The following is an 18,402-nucleotide window of genomic DNA, read 5'->3' on the forward strand; positions in this document are numbered from 1 at the left end:
TTTATTTACCGGTTTCGGCTTTACTCAAAGCCATCTTCACAATTTTTAGTCCCCTATGGCTGGTGCTGGCCAAAAATTCTGAAGATAGCTTTAACATAAGCCGAAACCGGTAAATAAACAAATGTTATTGCAATCTCGACTGTTGATTGTAACCTAAATATTCCATCAGATCGCTGCACTCCATAGACAATGTTGTCTAAATTTATGATCTCTAAGTTTACTTTCATGACATTTACGCGAGATAGGCATAAGCTGAACCAATAAACATGACAGTTGACTTTACACAGAGCGATTCCGTCATGATGTTCCAAACATCCCGGGAAGATGGAGAAGGGTAAATGTATCAGTCCGAAGAGTCCTGGTTCGGAAACGACTGAGTTGAAAGTGATAGGCGAAAACTGTTCTGATTCCCCTGACAGTGGAATACTACTGTTGTTGCTTAGGTTGTGTGGTAGGAAAGATTCAGAAAAAAAAGCGTCCTGTAAAAACAGGCTCTAAAACGCATACCTCATGAGCCATGAGCACTTGTTTTCGATACTGTGAACCACGTCTCTTCCATTGCAGTCTCTTCGGTTTGCTCGTTTCTGGAAGAGGTAATAGGGACGAAAAGAGGGAAAAATGTGGAGTAAATGTCGGTTCTAAAATACGCAACTTACGGCCTATAGGCACTTGTTCAGTAGAAGAGTTATGTTTCACAGTACCGAAAACGAACAAGTGCTCATAGCTTTTAACGTATGGATTTTAGAGACCACATTTATTAGACTTTTTTTTTCTTCTTTTGGTCCATACGATCACCACTGAAAGTTGCCAGCCCAATGTTAGAACAGTTCAAATGGTTCAAATGGCTCTGAACACTATGGGACTCAACTGCTGTGGTCATTGGTCCCCTAGAACTTAGAAATACTTAAACCTAACTAACCTAAGGACATCACACTCATCCATGTCCGAGGCAGGATTCGAACCTGCGACCGTAGCAGTCGCACGGTTCCGGACTGCGCGCCTAGAACCGCGAGACCACCGCGGCCGGGAGCAAGAACAGTACCAGTACATGTATTCCGCCACCATAGTACATGTATTCCATCGCCAAAATTGTCAGAAGGATTTTCGCTTATGACTTTGGACTCGGCCGTTTCCGGACCAGGGTCCCTTGCCTCAAATAGTTACGTTTCCCCTTTCTCTTTATTCCTGAAAGTTTGTATCACCGTCACAGAATCACCCAGAAGAAACAACCGAATTGGTTGAGTAGAGGACAATAACACAAGTAAATACAGTAATCCCTATAAACATAGGTACGGCGTATGCATAAATGTAGTTATGCCGTCACTACATTATTAATGTCTGTGGCTACGTTCATATCGAACACCGCGAGTGAGGCGTGAATTACAAAGCGGGAAACTGCCCTGGTTTAATTTTATCATCATTCCGGATACTCAAGTGCTGGTAAAAACCGTTTCGACGACAAGTCGCTCGCAAATACCGTGGCCCCCCAGGTACACAGAATTGAGCATTGAGCCCACTGGATTTCTGTGTGCGTGTGTGTGTGTGTGTGTGTGTGTGTGTGTGTTGAGGGGGAGGGGGGGGGGACATTTAAAAGCTTTCGTGTATTGCGGCCCTGTTTATAGTGTCGGTGAACTCCGGGGAACCATTGTGGGTGGTCGTTGATGCGTTCGGAACAAGTCTAGGATTTTTGAAGGTCTATGGGCATAATGAGGACACGTGCTGAAGACTTTCCCGTGAACGATTGCCATGTGGAGCATTTGTGATTTGTTTGTCCCCAACAGCACATCTGTAGTGTGGATGCTCAGCGAATCTGTTACCAGTTTTTTATGTACTTGATCGTAATACACCGTGTCGGGGAAACCGTTTGTTTCTGGATCTGTGTTTATTAAGATCATTTGCTTGTGTCATTGACTACTACTCGGGCCTTTCGTTTGCACCGGTAATAGTCAAACGCCCTGCACTTTGTGACTCTTCTACAAAGGATTTTAACAGCAAACCGCAGCGTAATTAACAACACCTCTTGTAGAGTCTACCAATGGAGTGGGATGAGCATATGCGCCACGCTTGAGGACTTACTAAATGAACCTGTGCTGAAACGAGCTGCTCTTATTTGGACCTCTTCCGTTTCCTCTAACAAGTCTATTTGGTACAGATCCCATAAGGACGAGAAATATAGAATTATTGATGGAACGAGGGTTTTGTAAGCTATCTCCTTCGTGGGTGTTCTACACTTCCTGGGTATCCTTTCAGTAATCTGATTTTGGCGAATTTATAACAGTTCCATGGAGAAACACTTGTACAGAGAGGGAATGTTTTGACATTCGCACGGAGCCCAGGACATTGCAGATAGTGGACAGGGTGTGACGTTTTCTTGGAAAGGCCAAAGCCCATCGATGCTACGGCTTAGTAACATCGTTACCATCACACAGAAGTGCGAAACAATTGTTACAGCGTGTTAGACGAAAATGTATGGGTAATATGCAAGAATCCACCGATTCTGGAGCAATATTCTTCCAAGAAAATAATTTACTGATGAATGATGGTAGCAATATATTACGGGCAGGTGATATCAGGGGACCGAATGACAGAGTACTGGTGTTTGCCAGCGAAAAAAACTAAGAATCATTCTTTGTGGATGGAACGTTCAAGAGTTCGAGCAACGAGTTTGGACAGTTATTTATACACCACGCCGACCTCAATAATTCTTTGGAGGAAACAAACTCCATACCAGTTGTTTACGCCTTGCTGCAAAATAAAAAGCGAGAGAGGTTGAAGGTTTTTTAAAGCTATTAAAACTGTCGTGCCTGGATGGAACCCTGTATATCTGAGGGTGGACTTCGAAATTGCCATCGTCCAAGCAACTAACAGTTTGTTTCTGTTTCCTGGAACAGAGATTACTGGCAGCTATTGTCATATTAATCAATGTTTGTGCAAACAAGTTCAATGGTGTGGCCTTGTTCCAGCCTATAAGGAAAACTGGGAAAGAAGCTGCCACATAAGAATGTGTTCTGCCCTAGCCCATCTTCCCTTTAGAATGTTGGATGATGGTTGGCTGTGTATTCAGGAGAGCACTTTCGTAAACCAAAAGCTTCGGGACTTTTATGACTATTTTGTGGCCCAGCGGCTGGATAACGAACGTATGCCAAGAGGGCTGTGAAATTGCAGTGGAAGGCGCCGTCGCACTAATTACGTCTCAGAAGGATTGAACCGAAGAATAAGTACATTAATATCAACAGTTCATCCGAATGTTTACTCTTTAGTGAGAAATATTCGAGAAGATGCAGAGCACCACAGCCACCAGTCTGACCGGCTAATTTTAAACCTTGATGAGAACAGAAGAAAAAAGTCAGCAATGAAGACTGACAAAAGGATTACAAAGGCTTAAAAAAGTCAACAATGAACACTGACGAAGCGATTGCAAGGGCTTTAAAGGAACTCGAAGCTTCAAATCATTTCTGACTTGTGTGGCTTACTCACAGAAGTTACAATGACGCAGAAAACATCAAAATCATTGAAACATTTGTAATTATTGAAAAGTAATTTAATGCAATCATTGGTAATCTTGTAAATAAATTTAATGGGGGATGGAAAGAGGATACCTCTTCGTGGTTTTTCCTGGAAATGACATAAAGTCGGCTAAATGTTTCTTGAAATTTGTAAAATATTCCCTAATGAAGACTGACAAGACTATGTGAAAGACCAAGCTTTTTCTATGGATTCATCGTATTAACCTTGAGAGGTTCTTAGAATCGAAATCTGTAGGGGCGGACACCGGATACAAAATCTATGCAGCGAAAACGCAGGCAAATGTCATGCAATGAAATCCATACTTTCTCCCTCCGTTAGAAGATGAGAAAACCAGCGTGAGATTAGCAAAGACAAAATAAATTATCATAAAATAGTCACTTATCTCAGTTTTGCAGCCTTTCAACATATATGTTAAAACTAGTTTTTAGGAACACAAGTCGCAGACTTCAGCAGGCAAGCTAGCGGTAAACTGGGACGTAGCGCAGTCTGGCCGACTGGTAGCGCAGAAGGCCAAACAATGTGTGGTTCGGCGTAGCCTTAGATAGGAACGTACAGTATACACGGCGCAGTGTTTAAGGGGAAATTCCACATACAAATTTTAATTTTCTTCTTCTTCGCCGATAGCAACCAAATTATAAAATCGAGTCCATTATGTGAATATGAAGCAATACTCAAGTTTAGAAGTCCATAACTTCACTGGTTTTCGCGTTTTGAATTTTAATATGATTATTCTTGAAAACCAGCGTTTAGTACTAACAACACAATTTTCACATGACAGACTTTGTAGGTACATTCTCAAGACATAGTTCAACGGTTCTGTGCATTCATTTTATGAGAAATGTTAATAATTTTGTTTTCAGTGTTATTTCAAATTTTAGCCTTAAATTTTATTTTATTATCCGTACATAAATGTGATGATAAAATAAACAAATTACATTTTCGATAATATTAATATATAGAAGTACGCAAACACATCAAGACTACTTCCTGCAAAAATTTCATTCAGATTGGTTAATATTTACGATGAAAAAGTTGGCACTAAGCTTAGAACAACAAACTTATCGTAAAACGGATTTTAACATTTTATCAAAAAAGGAATGTGACTACAAGAGCCGGCCGGGGTGGCCGAGCGGTTCTAGGCGCTGTAGTCTGGAACCGCGCGACCGCTACGGTCTTAGGTTCGAATCCCGCCTCGGACATGGATGTGTGTGATATCCTTAGGTTAGTTAGGTTGAAGTAGTTCTAAGTTCTAGAGGACTGATGACCTCAGATGTTAAGTCCAATAGTGTTCAGAGCCATTTGAACCATTTTTATTACTACAAGACACATGCCCATTAAAATACACAGATACATAACGTTTTCCCTTGTTGTTTTTATGAGGTTTCTTCTTGTAATTTCGAGACAAAGGTAGCTTTTTCTTGAATTTTCTGAATGAAAATCTACACACATTCTTCTTGAGGAGGCACTGCGGTAGGGATATCTGATCGTAAGCTGATGCCTGTTTCCTTGGAGCTTAATGAATTTCCTGAACAGGACTTCATTTTATTCCCTAAATGTACATTTACACAGTCAATAGGCAAAGCTACTGATTTCCGACGACTGACTGCCAATTGGTTATCTTTTTTCCTGGAAATCTTGCAGCTTGTTTCCTCAGTTTCAGTTTATGCCAAGTTCGGTGTGTAACTGGTTCCGTTTTACGGTGATAGAAGTCTAAAATTGTCTTTGCCATCTTTCGGTGTCCTACGGCCGCTTATGCAGTCCATTTTCAAAGGCGTTTTTGGAACCTAGGAGTAAACACTCCAAAGATCTGAAATAGACAATATATTTCTTTTGAAAAAAAAATGAAGTTTTGGGTTGGAGTCTCCACTTAAAACAGAAAGTAGTTATTTTTAAAGGGATGAAAAGTAGCATAATAGTCAAGTTAGGAACTTCAAAGCAGTCAGACACATCAGCATCAATGTATCGGTGCAGGACGCCTAATCTATATGTTTAGTGTATATGATGGTATGTAGATATGGTTAGTGTTTTATTAATATGATTCTATCAATGTGAACACAAAGAAAAATTTCGGTTTACAACATTACAATAGCTTCCATGCAAAAGATTATGGACGCTTGGAAGGCGAACAACGGGAAGCTGGTATGGATAAAAGGAAGGGGAAAAAAATCTCTTTTAAGCAATAAGACTGAAGAAAGTATTCATCATATGGGAGCAGAGAAATAAACATCTCAATAATTTTCCTAACATTTTCATTTTTTGTCGACCAACAATCAACGAATGAATCTGCAGTTAGATCAGTATACCATAAATTGCCTTTCAGCTTAAAAGAGTCGCGCAGTTTCACTGATTTCGGTTTATTCTGACAGTGCGGAAACTCGGCTACAGCTAAACCTTATACACCCAAAGTGCGATGTTTGGGTTAATTATAATTTCATAGCAAAATTAGTCTCGCCACCTACTGTATCTTCAAAGTAAATTTTCACGACTTTATAAGTCTGTAGCTACGATTATGTCGATATTTAAACTTACAAGTACGTGTGGCTTTTTTACGCAATAAAGGAAACGAAATCAGCCCACGAAAGCTCACTGGCAGATATACGAGCTTGGCTTCGAATCAGCCTTACTCAAAAAATTGTACAAGACGTTGATCAGTTAGTGAAAAGTAAAATAAGTAGTATTCATTGACATTCTGTGTTTTTATGTTTAAGGTTTAAATAAATTGGTGATGAAATATAAGTTAGTCAATTTAAATTTCGTACTAAAGCGGCAGTCATCGTAAGACTGCAATAGTCATAAGAAATACCATTTTTCTTACTTAGCTGCAATCCTCCCCCCCCCCCCTCCTCCCCAATGTCTGTTCTTTGCATCATCAAAATATTAAAAGAGATGCTGAATTTCATTGCCACTTCTCATTATGTTGAATTTCATTGCAAGTTCTCATTAACACAACACTCTTCAAAATAAATTTGCCACGAAACGCGTTAATGAGCCATCCTGAAGCGATACACGGTTGCTCACCGCTGTGGTGAGAGCGCGAGCCAGCTCGCACGAATAGCTGTGCTGAACTGCTACACTTCTTAGTGCGCCTGTACCTGTGAAAAGCCGGTTAGCCCGGCAAGAGCCCCGGGCTCTGTGCAACTGTCACTCCGAGCAAGTGTCCCGATTGAGGCACCTTCCTCAACTGCGTTTTGTTTCATGAAGTCATTCCACTCTCACACTTGGCCATATAGTGTCGCCTCCAGTTCCGTACCAAAAACTGCCAAGAAAGCCAGAGAAAAACAGGTACCCATACGGATCAAAATTGTGCAATGGCAAAGTGGTGAAAAGGATAGATTGTACTTTTTGAAGTACAAAGCTTAAAAACGTCGTCATCAGTTAAACAATATCTTTTGAATAAAAGTCATTACAATTGAAACTCTTTATTATATACTGTTCTTCTTTAAACACTCTTTTGTCATCCTTCTCTAAGTTCGTATATTGACCATAATAATTTTTATTTTTAAAATGTTGTTACTAAAATGTAACAGTACTATTTAGCTTCACATTGTTTCACTCCAACAATTTAGCTTACTGACGTGTTGCGCGTAATGCGCAAGAGCAAATAGTAGATCTACTGCTATTTGTGGAATTCGTATTTTGGTGGAAGGACAGCACTGAGCAAGTTGAGGAGTTCTTATGTTGAGCAGGTAACAATTGGTGAGTTCATGCGAGCCTGGCGGCATCTGCCACTTTGACCTGTAACGTTACCGGCCTACACTTCTTAAACGCTAAGACACTCACTTGCAAATAAACTTCTCGATTACCAATAATTTCGAAATATATTTCAAGTTTTTGTCGATAGCTTCTATTTTAATATCGTGGCTTTCGGGACTTGCCAGTACAGCCCTCTCAATAGTGGAATGTCAAATACAAAGATACGAACGTCAGTACAACACCCACATCCCGAGCGGAGAAAATCTCTGATCCGGCCGAGAATCGAATCTCTGGCGCCTTCGGTTAGCAAACCGTCGCACTGACCGCGCAGCTACTGCGATGAACACCGGCATCTTTACTTGTGAACCACTGCGACGGATTAAGACTGTGAACCGCACAAGTATGGAATCCAGATACGTGTTCTTGTGTGTTTACTGTTATTTCAGGTGAAACTCCGGAGAAACGCTACGATTGGCCTCAATTCTCAGCTTTGGCTTTTAGGGCACAGCATTACTTTCGTTACCGTGGCAGTGACGAAAATGCCGCTAAACCTGTAACAATATTTTTGCATGGTTTTATTTATGAACTTGGTTGGTTGGTTGGTTGATTTGGGGAGGGGACCCACCAGCGAGGTCATCGGTCGCATAGGATTAGGAAGGAAGGGGAAGGAAGTCGGCCATGCCCTTTCAAACGAAACATCTCGGCATTACACTGAAGCTATTTAGGGAAATCATGGAAAACCTAAATCAGGATGGCCGGACGCGCGTTTGAACCGTCGTCCTTCCGAAAGCGAGTCCGGTGTGATAAGGTTTATATAGGCTACTAAAATTATGATCGTCAAAAGCAGCGCAAGTGGACTGCATAATGAGTTTAATTGTCAGAAACATAACATACGCTTCTACCTAGTCGCTGCTGCGTATAGAGGGTGCTCCCACACATTCCCATTACATAGTATAAAACAGACAATAATGCCTTAAGACTCTAGTGGAGTGTAGTGTTGTCTACGCAGAACTCGGAACATTAGAGACATTTGGCGGAATTCAAGAAGACCTGCAGAGGATGAATACTTGATCCAGGGATTGGCAGTTGACACTCAATATAAACAAATGTAATGTATGATCACACAGTGTAGGCTTTCACGGCCGGTACTGACTTCACTTAAAACTTCTGGGCTGATAGGCCGTGGTCGATGCATAAAACTCTACCCTAACATTTCATCACCGACTGCGGCACACATCTCCAGAGGTAAAGCGGCGAAATGCGCATAAATACGCGGAAATATCCATTATTGCATGATTATGCAATCGTTGAACAATGACTGCACGCATTCACATCCATGGGGAGTATGCGTACGGAGCGATTTAAAGGGGAACGACCACATAAAACAGATTGCACGAAAGGCAGATGCCAGACATGTTCTTTGGATGAATCCTCAGGAAGTGTAGTCCACCAACAAATGAGGTGCTTTACAAAACTCTCATTCTATCTGTACTTTAATATTGCTCGCCAGTACGGGACCCGTAACCAAATCAATAGACGAGGCAGAGATCAGAAGAAGAATAAGGGATTTCGTTACAGATTCCGTTAGCAAGCGAGAAAGCGACACTGAGATGCCCATCCAACACCAGTGGCAGACGCTGCATAGACGTAGTGCGCCAGAGTTGAAATTCCGAAGAGTACGTTTCTAAAAGTATCAGCCTTTACAATTCTTCCTCCTACGTATATCTCGTGAAAAGACCAAGAAGGTAAAATTGGGTGAATTCCAACTCACACGGAGGCTTATCACTTATCGTCCTTCCCATTCGTCGTTCGCGACTGGAATAGGAAAGCGATGAAGTGGCAGTCCTATGCAACGTACTCTCACCACACATCACAATGACTGCGGAGTGTACATGTAGCTGCTGAAATAAATTACATATTCTATTCTTTCGCGTCCCCTGGTTGAAAGAGTGTAGTACTTCATTGTGAGGTTGGTGGTTACTACATTTTGAATCAACTAACCATGTGTTACATGTGACACGTGAGTACTCTACGTCTCCTTTACCCCTCCCAAGTGGGCATAGTTACCACTTTGGCTACTAGTTAGGTATGTTACAATCACAGTTACAGTAAATTAGTATCTCTTTTCATCCCAGTAGTCTGTAATATATTTTAGTACCATGCAAACGACGCATTTTCAATAATGACTTCCTTTTCGAAATTTTACCTATTCGTTCCCTACTATAATCCGCCAAAATATAGCACTAAAAACTTAGGAAGGAATTTTGAACTTAATCTAATCTGCAACACATTAATGAAGATTTTCGCGACGTGTCAGTGTAGTAAAATCTTCACTTCGTCAGAAGATGGAAAGAGTGAAACGCGTTTAGAAACGTAATTTTCACATTGCGATCTTAAGTGACAAGAAAATGGTGAAGATTTTATTGAATGGACACCCTATTTCAAGACTCCATTTGTAATAATCTCGCCTCGCACATGGAACAGTAATAGATAGCGTGTGATAAAGCTTTTATGGTGTTTATAATATGTGTGTATAACAGGCAAAATTGAAAAGATCACAGATCTGAAACGTTCAATCTATTATTTCTCTATGTTATACAACGAATGGTTTTAATCGCACCATCGTCGTAACTACTTTGAACTCTTTGACGATAGGGAAATCGTGTGACAACTTTTAGGCTTTCCATGAAGCACCTATGTTGCGAAATCCGTAACATGATGAAGGAAGCATACAAATTATTTCATACAATTCAAACGAGACAGTGAAATCCAAATGGTTAGAATTACAGAACGCCCTAAGAACTGCGTTAAAATTTCATGTTATCGACATGTGCAGATATGCCTATTACCATAATCTTGCCAAACTTCTATATCGACAAAAAGAAAATCAATGCGTCGTTGGGAATAAATGACGACCGGTCAACCCGGAACACTACCATACGTGGCATGCCAATGAGATGCGGCCACATCAAACAACGACGGAAGTTAAGCAACGTCGGCGACGCCGCTATTTGGGTAGGTGACCGTCCGGGTACGTTGCGTGCTGTTGACAATTTCCTCTTTGCCTTCCGCCAGAGGAGACAGGAGGGGCGGTAGCGAAATATCCTTGATCACCAGTCTTTGCGCAAAAGTCCTTGTTTAAATTCCAAACCTCTCCGCAGTGATTCATGAAATAAGGGCAATCGAAACTGTTGGTGGTGATCCGTCCGTCGGATGTAAACGTTAACCTCGGCAGCACCCTTGCTGCTGTTCGAGAGGATTAGGCTGTGAGCCGGCTCCGAGTTTCACCATCTCCCTCCTCTCATCATCTCCAACATTAAGATGACACTACACTACACCCCTCCCCTGCCCCCCCCCCCCCCCACACACACACACATTACAATCATCTACACCTAACAGATACACTTATCCACACGACCCTCATACTTCGCGACGGAAAGGCGCCTGCGAGCGGGGAGGAAAACTTTGCCAATAAGATGGCTGAACCGGCCCTTCCCACTAGTTAACAATATGTAAATAGCCTACAACATCGACATCTAAATGGTTACTCTGCAATTCACACTTAAGTGCCTGGCAGAGGGTTCATCGAACCATTCTCATACTACTTCTCTACCATTCCACTCTCGAATGGCGCGTGGGAAAAAGGAACACCTAAATCTTTCCGTTCGAGCTCTGATTTCTCTTATTTTATTATGATGATCATTTCTCCCTAGATAGGTAAGTGTCAACAAAATATTTTCGCATTCGGAAGAGGAAGTTGGTGATTGAAATTTCGTAAATAGATCTCGCCGCAAAGAAAACCGCCTTTGTTTCAGTCACTGCCACCCCAATCGCGTATCATATCAGTGACACTCTCACCCCTATTTCGCGATAACACGAAACGAGCTGCCCCCTTTGCACCCTTTCGATGTCCTCCGTCAATCCAACCTGGTAAGTATCCCATACCGAGCAGCAATATACCAGTAGAGGACGGACAAGTGTAATGTAGGCTGTCTCTTTAGTGGGCTTGTTGCATCTTCTAAGTGTTCTGCCAACAGAGCGCAGTCTTTGTTTCGCCTTCCAACAGAGCGCAGTCTTTGTTTCGCCTTCCCCACAGTATTATCTATGTGGTCTTTCCAATTTAAGTTGCTCCTACTTGTAATTCCTAGGTATTTAGTAGAACTGACAGCCCTTAGATATGTACGATTTATCGTATACCCAAAATTTATCAGATTTCTTTTAGTACCCATGTGGATGATCTCGTACTTTTCTTTGTTTAGTGCCAATTGCCACTTTTCGCACCATACAGAAATTCTCTCTAGATCATTTTGTAATTGGAATTGATCGTCTGATGATTTTACTAGACAGTAAATTACAGCATCATCTGCAAAAACTCTAAGGGAGCTGCTCAGATTATCACCTAGATCATTTATGTAAATCAGGAACTGCAGAGAGCCTATGACTCTGCTTTGCGGAACGCCAGCTATCATTTCTGTTGTACTCGATGATTTACCGTCCATCACTACGAACTGTGACCTCTCTGAGAGGAAATCACGAATCCAGTCACACAACTGCGATGATACTCCAAATGCACGCCATTTGATTAATATACGCTTGTGAGGAACGGTATCAAAAGCCTTCTGGAAATCTAGGAATATGGAATCGATCTGAGATCTCTTGTCGACAGCACTCATTACTTCATGGGAATAAAGAGCTAGCCGTGTTGCACAAGAACGATATTTTCTGAATCAGTGTTGGTTATGTATCAATAAGTCATTTTCTTCAAGGTGATTCATAAGGTTCGAGTACAGTATATGCTCCAAAATCCTGCTGCAAATTGATATGGGTCTGTAATTCAATGGGTATAACTAGTTAATGTAACACTATTAAGAGATTGATATCCTTTAACGTCAAAACTAGACAGTTCTTATGACTTTTCCCGTTTCTTCTGCGGAGTCGGCAATGTTATGTAGGTTGAGGTGATGGTAGTGGCGTCTGGTGGGTTGATGGCCGTCCTGACGGCACCGGTACCCCCAGGACGGAACCTGTGCGTCTGGAGTTAAGCGCTGTGCAAGCGTGTTGACGTTTTCTAAAAGTTTGCACAGGGTGCATCTGAGGTGGGACGTCGGTACCAGCCCTCTATTTATCTATTTCGATGTGAAAAACCGCCTAAAAACAACATACACGCTGAAACTTCCTGGCAGATTAAAACTGTGTGCCGGACCGAGACTCGAACTCGGGACCTTTGCCTTTCGCGGGCAAGTGCTCTACCAACTGAGCTACCCAAGCACGACTCACGCCCCGTCCTCACAGCTTTACTTCTGCCAGTACCTCGTCTCCTACCTTCCAAACTTTACACAAGCTCTCCTGCGAACCTTGCAGAACTAGCACCCCTGAAAGAAAGGATATTGCGGAGACATGGCTTAGCCACAGACTGGGGGATGTTTCCAGAATGAGATTTTGGAGGTAGGAGACGAGGTACTGGCAGAAGTAAAGCTGTGAGGATGGGGCGTGAGTCGTGTTTGGGTAGCTTAGTTGGTAGAGCACTTGCCCGCGAAAGGCAAAGGTCCCGAGTTCGAGTCTCGGTCCGGCACACAGTTTTAATCTGCCAGGAAGCTTCATATCAGCGCACACTCCGCTGCAGAGTGAAAATCTCATTCTGGAAACATACACGCTGCCCGAATCAACAGCCCTCCTTGTTAATCTTCGAAGCATATTTTCAGGGACAGGCTCGTCGCCCCGTTTTCCGAAAGTGTCTATCCAGGTGGGTGCCAAAATTAGAGAGTACGGCACTGTTATTTGAATTGACGCTCTATATGCGACAGACACCCTTACAATGATCAAGAAAGATTTGTTGGGGAATCCTGAGGCCAATGAAAGAAAGATTTTTAAAAAAATTCTGGGTTCCATCAAAGAAAACAGCAAATACCGAAGGCGTCACGACCACAAACTACACTCTAAAACAAAAAACGACGCACCGACAAGGAATTATCCCAAAGGGACGGAAATCGGTAGATGTGAAGTACATGTACATCACAGAAAATTTCAGGAAAATTGGGTGATGTATTCAAGAGAAAAAGTTTCAAATCTGAGCAAGTCAATAATGTCTTAATCCAAATTTGGCCCTTATGCAAACAGTTATTCGGCTTGGCAATGATTGGTGGATCTCCTCCTGACGGATATCATGCCAAATTCTGTGAGTTGGCTCCTTACATCGTCAAAATCCCGATCTGGTTGGAGGACCCTGCCCACAATGCTTAAAACGTTCTCAATTGGAGACAGACCCGGCAAAGATAAGCAACAGAAACTCCCGCCATGTGTCAGAGGGGGGTGTTATCTTGCTGAAATGTGCGCCCATGATGGTTTGTCATGAAGGGCAACAAGACGGGGCGTATAATATTGCCGGCTTACAGTTGCGCTGAAAGGGAGCCGTGGATGACAACCAACCTGATCCTGCTATGAAAACAAATGGCAGCCTAGACCATCGCTCCCGGTTGTCGGGCCGTATGGCGGGCGACAGTCAGGTTGGTACCCCACTGCTGTCCGGATCGTATCCAGACGCATCTTCGCTGGTCATTGGGGCTCAATTCGAAGCGGGACTCATCACCGAAGACATTTCTTCCAGTCAAAGAGGTGCCAGCCGGAAGACGTGTCTCGAGATGGCCCGGTTAGCGGTGGGATACCAGCCTGACTGTCGCCAGCCGTATACCCCGACAACCAAGAGTGTGGAGTGCTATTTAGTTTCATAGCAGGACCCATTTGGTTATCATCCGTGGCTCCCTTGCAGCACAGCGGTACGTCGATGATATTCTACGCCCTTGCCCTTCATGGCAAGCCATTCTGGGCTTACATTTCAGCGAGATAATGCACGCCTGCATACGGCTAGATTTTCTACTGGTTGACTTCGTCCTTGCCAAGCCCTGCCTAGGCGGGCAAGATCGCCAGATTTGTTGCCAATTCAGAACGTCTGCAGTATTATGGGCAGGGCCCCCCAACCGGATCGGAATTTTTGACTCTCTAAAGCACCAGAACGGCCTTGCCGCAGTGGATACACCGGTTCCCGCAGTGGATACACCGCAGTCAAGCGCTGTCAGGCGTGCTCGTCACTTAAATGGGTGACGATCCAGGCCGCCATGCTCTGTTGCCATTTTTCGGGGTGCACTCAGCCTCGTGATGCCAATTGAGGAGCTACTCGACCGAATAGTAGCGGCTTCGGTCAAGAATACCATCTTACGGCCGGGAGAGCGGTATGCAGATCCCACGCCCCTCCTATACGCATCCTCCACTGAGGATGACACGGCGGTCGGGTGGTCCCGGTAGGCCACTCGTGACCTGAAGACGGAGTGCTAACGCACCAGACCGAATTTGGAACTATATCCTTTAGGAGAACATCGAATAACTCCACTAATCAATGCCAAGCCTAAAAACTGCTTGCATAAGGGTCAAAGGTGGACCAACGCGCTGTTGACTTGCTCAATTTGTGAAGCTCTTTGTCTTGAAAAAAGATTCAGTTTTCTGAAACTGTAATCGTTTCTTTGTCTGTACATGCACATCACATCTACGGAAACCGTCACATTCGGATAATTCCTTCGTGGTCTGCTGTCTTTCTTTTTTTTTTTTCTTAGGGTGTATATAAGCATGTGGGGAAGATAAGTGACACGATTCCGTAAAAAAGAATTGTCTTTTGTGACCACGTGGCACGAATGAGCTCAGGAAGAATATCTAAAAGAATATTAACCCACTTTCAAGATAAGGAAACCAAAGGGAATGGTTGATAGAAGTTGAAAAAGGTTCTACGGGAACTGGAGATTTCTCCCTAAGATATCCAGGAGCGTGATCCACTTACGGAAAAACTGCGACCACAAGAAGTTTTCTCAGAAAAGCCTAAGCTGAAGACAGGGATGGCGTGTACCGAAGAGAGGAAACAAGAACACCGGAAACGAATGCAGGAGCATTAGGCGGCAGTTAAAGCTCCGAAAAAGAGACGGTTGAATTGACATGACCACTGGTCGGCCGAAACTAAGACATAACAAGGAAGAAAAATTGGCCAGGTGCGAGCAGTACTCGCACACTGAGGGTTCCGTACAAACTTAAACATAGATGTAGACACTTCATCGATTCCGGAAATTGAGAAAATCGACAATTTTTCCCGCCAAAATATCGGTCCCATGGATTCCAAGACGTTCGAGAATGTTTTAATATCAAGATCGAAGTCGGATAACAAATCACACGAGAAATTTTTTTTCGTATGATATAACTAGAAATTAACAATTTTCTATTTTTCCCTTTATTTGTACTGTGAAACCTTTCTTCTCGGCAGATTTCACGATTCTACGTCAAGGGGAAGTACCATATAGATTTTAATGAACGAGCTTGAGAGTATTAAAATATGTGACATATAATGGCTGCATCTTTCGATTGCATATGCTTAGAAGCTTCACTTTTTTTATAACCTGAAGGGTCCTTAGACCTTAGTATTTGACATCAATTTCGACTTGATATGTCTGCCCGATCCTGAGAAAAAGGGTTTTGAACAGTCGGACAGACAGACGCACAGAAAACTTATCCTATAACGGTTCCGTTGTTACCGATTGTAACATGTTCAGGGTATAAAGGTATTAAGCAGACGCTTCAAAATTATTGTTTTACGGGAACGAAGAATCCCTTAAGTCAATGAAGTTTAGTTGAAAGAAACTATCCCTTTTTGATCTTTAATGGTTTACTGGCATCACGGCAAATCTTAATATGGATGGCCTCACACCTCCACAGTTTACTAAACACTGCGCCACAGCGCTGAAGTTTCAGTTCAATGAAAAGTATCCGAAGTATTACAGTCAACGGGATAATTGAGTGAACTGAAGAAATTTTTTATAGCTAAGATAGCGTGCAAAACTGCTTTTCCGACTGTAAGACTGTCATTTTCTGATGTTTATAAACTTTTTTGGTTATACCTTCTAACATTCTGCGATGTGCCTGTTCTAAGTCGTGTCTCCCTACCACTTTCGCGCAACGACGCTCTGAGCGTGTTTTTTTAGGGAATTGACTAGTTTGAACCAGGGACCTGTTGCTGGTAAGGAGACGCCAGACCACACATGACATGTAGAGTTCAGAAGAGTTCAGTGGGACTAGCGATTATATAACCAAATACTTAATGATTTCAGCGTCAGTTTCACTGCACTCCCTGTAAAAGAATCTTAATACTAACTAAATTTAGTGGAAGGGGTTCAAGGCTTTACTATTTTTAGTTAGTTGGTAAAATAACATCGAATTGCATTTACGTTTACCATTGGAAATTTTATTCTACTCACATAACATTGTTTATAAGTTGCACTATTGATAAATTTTTTTCTATTCACAAAACATTGTTTATAAATTGCACTATTGATAAAAGGAAATATTTTAATACAGGATGATAAAAACCAACTGCGTTCAACAAAAATGTGAACGAATATTCCCCGAATGGGTTTCCAAGTTCTACAATGGATCGAAGGATGACCTATGCCATATCACATCTATAATCTAGGTTTAAATTAAGTTTCACAAAAGAGAAAACTATGAAAATGGTCTACAGTGACCCTCAATTACCTTTAATTACTTATCTAACTTGTCGTAAATTACAGTGGCTGATGTGGCTTCTCAATAATTATATAACAGAAAAATCATCGCGCTTCAGATTTTAACTTGCGTAGCAAATGTGAATACCATGAGCTTCAATTGACGATCGACACTAGTATTACGTAAAAAGGGGATGTAACAGATGAGACTTCTGCAGTTCTGAGTGAAGCCTTATGCGCTCAAAAATGCGGCATCGCGTGCTTTCATTACCTTGTCGGTGTTTAGGCAGCGTCAGGGCGACAGCGGCCGGCGCAGCAGCCATCCAGCTCGCCGTCTCGGAACCAACTCTCCACTCTGACTTCTCGTTACTACAATTTACCGAAGTTGGTTTAAAAAAACTATCTGGCTGTTTTTTCATCTGACCAATCAGGGTCTCAATGTTAACCTTAAGCTCCGCCTGGTGGTTGGCTGGCGACGTGGGTGTCCATCCCTTCTAGCTTAACACGGTTCTGCTCTCGGCTTCTGTTCTCGTTTCTTCCGTCGTAACTGCGTCTGTTTCACGGTGGGAAGGTATGACATGCATTTAGGCGTTCTTGTGTTAGTCTGAGGTATTCCATTTGCTCACTCGTTGATCGTATTACTTTGGTTAATTTAATGTCAGGATTTATTCGGAGCTATGTGACATATTGCCAGATTTGCTTATCATGTCAGGGTTTTCATGGAAGATGTTGGATTTGCCTGACACCTTACAACCTCGTGTCCATTATGCCTTCATTACTCATGGCATGTTAATATTTTAGTGGGGAGTATATTGAGTATTTCACACAGGTCTGTCAAAAATTAAATAGCGAACAGGTTTGTCATAAGTAAAAATATACAGATGTAAAATGCACCTTGTGGAACTTGACATTTCTACCTGTGTAGCAGTCCTTTGACGCTTCTCAGTTATTAAAATCCACAATGTATAGTGAGCGTGCACATTTACGCCGATTTTTTCATTTACATGACGAGTGAAGCACATCTTGGAACCTCCTTACTCGAAATACATAATGCAGCTCAATATTAAGAAAAACGTAATACTTATAATTCTTTGATGAATTACGAATTGTGAACTTGACAGTTAATTATAAGTAGTTCAATGAAAGCGAATATCATAGTTTAGTATTTTTGTATACTCACTTAACCCTAGCAGCACCACTGCATTTTCAGTAACGTATTACGGAAACGGGAGGGGGGGGGGGGGGGGGGGAGGGAATTCTCCAGCCACCCGAAAAAAAAAAAAACAAAACAATGAATGGTCACTGAGTTGCACTGTGTATTTCAAGTGGGAAGGTAAATGTGAGTCTAAACATTAGCGCAAATGCACACTTTTACTACTTGTTATGGATTTTAACAACTGACAAGCATCAAAGGAGTACTACATACATAGACATTCCAGGTTACATTACTTGTGACTAGTGGTGTAAAATACCTGGGCGTCTCTGAATTGGAACAAATGCTCAGGGCCGTGCATCGGAGGTTCGAGTCCTCTCTTGGGCATGTGTGTGTGTGTGTGTGTGTGTGTGTGTGTGTGTGTGTGTGTGTGTGTTTGTGTGTGTGTGTTGTCCTTAGTGTAAGTTAGTTTAAGTAGTGTGTAAGCCTAGAGAC

Source organism: Schistocerca gregaria, chromosome 5 (genome assembly GCF_023897955.1).
Source record: "Schistocerca gregaria isolate iqSchGreg1 chromosome 5, iqSchGreg1.2, whole genome shotgun sequence".
NCBI classification, from domain to species: Eukaryota; Metazoa; Arthropoda; class Insecta; order Orthoptera; family Acrididae; genus Schistocerca; species Schistocerca gregaria.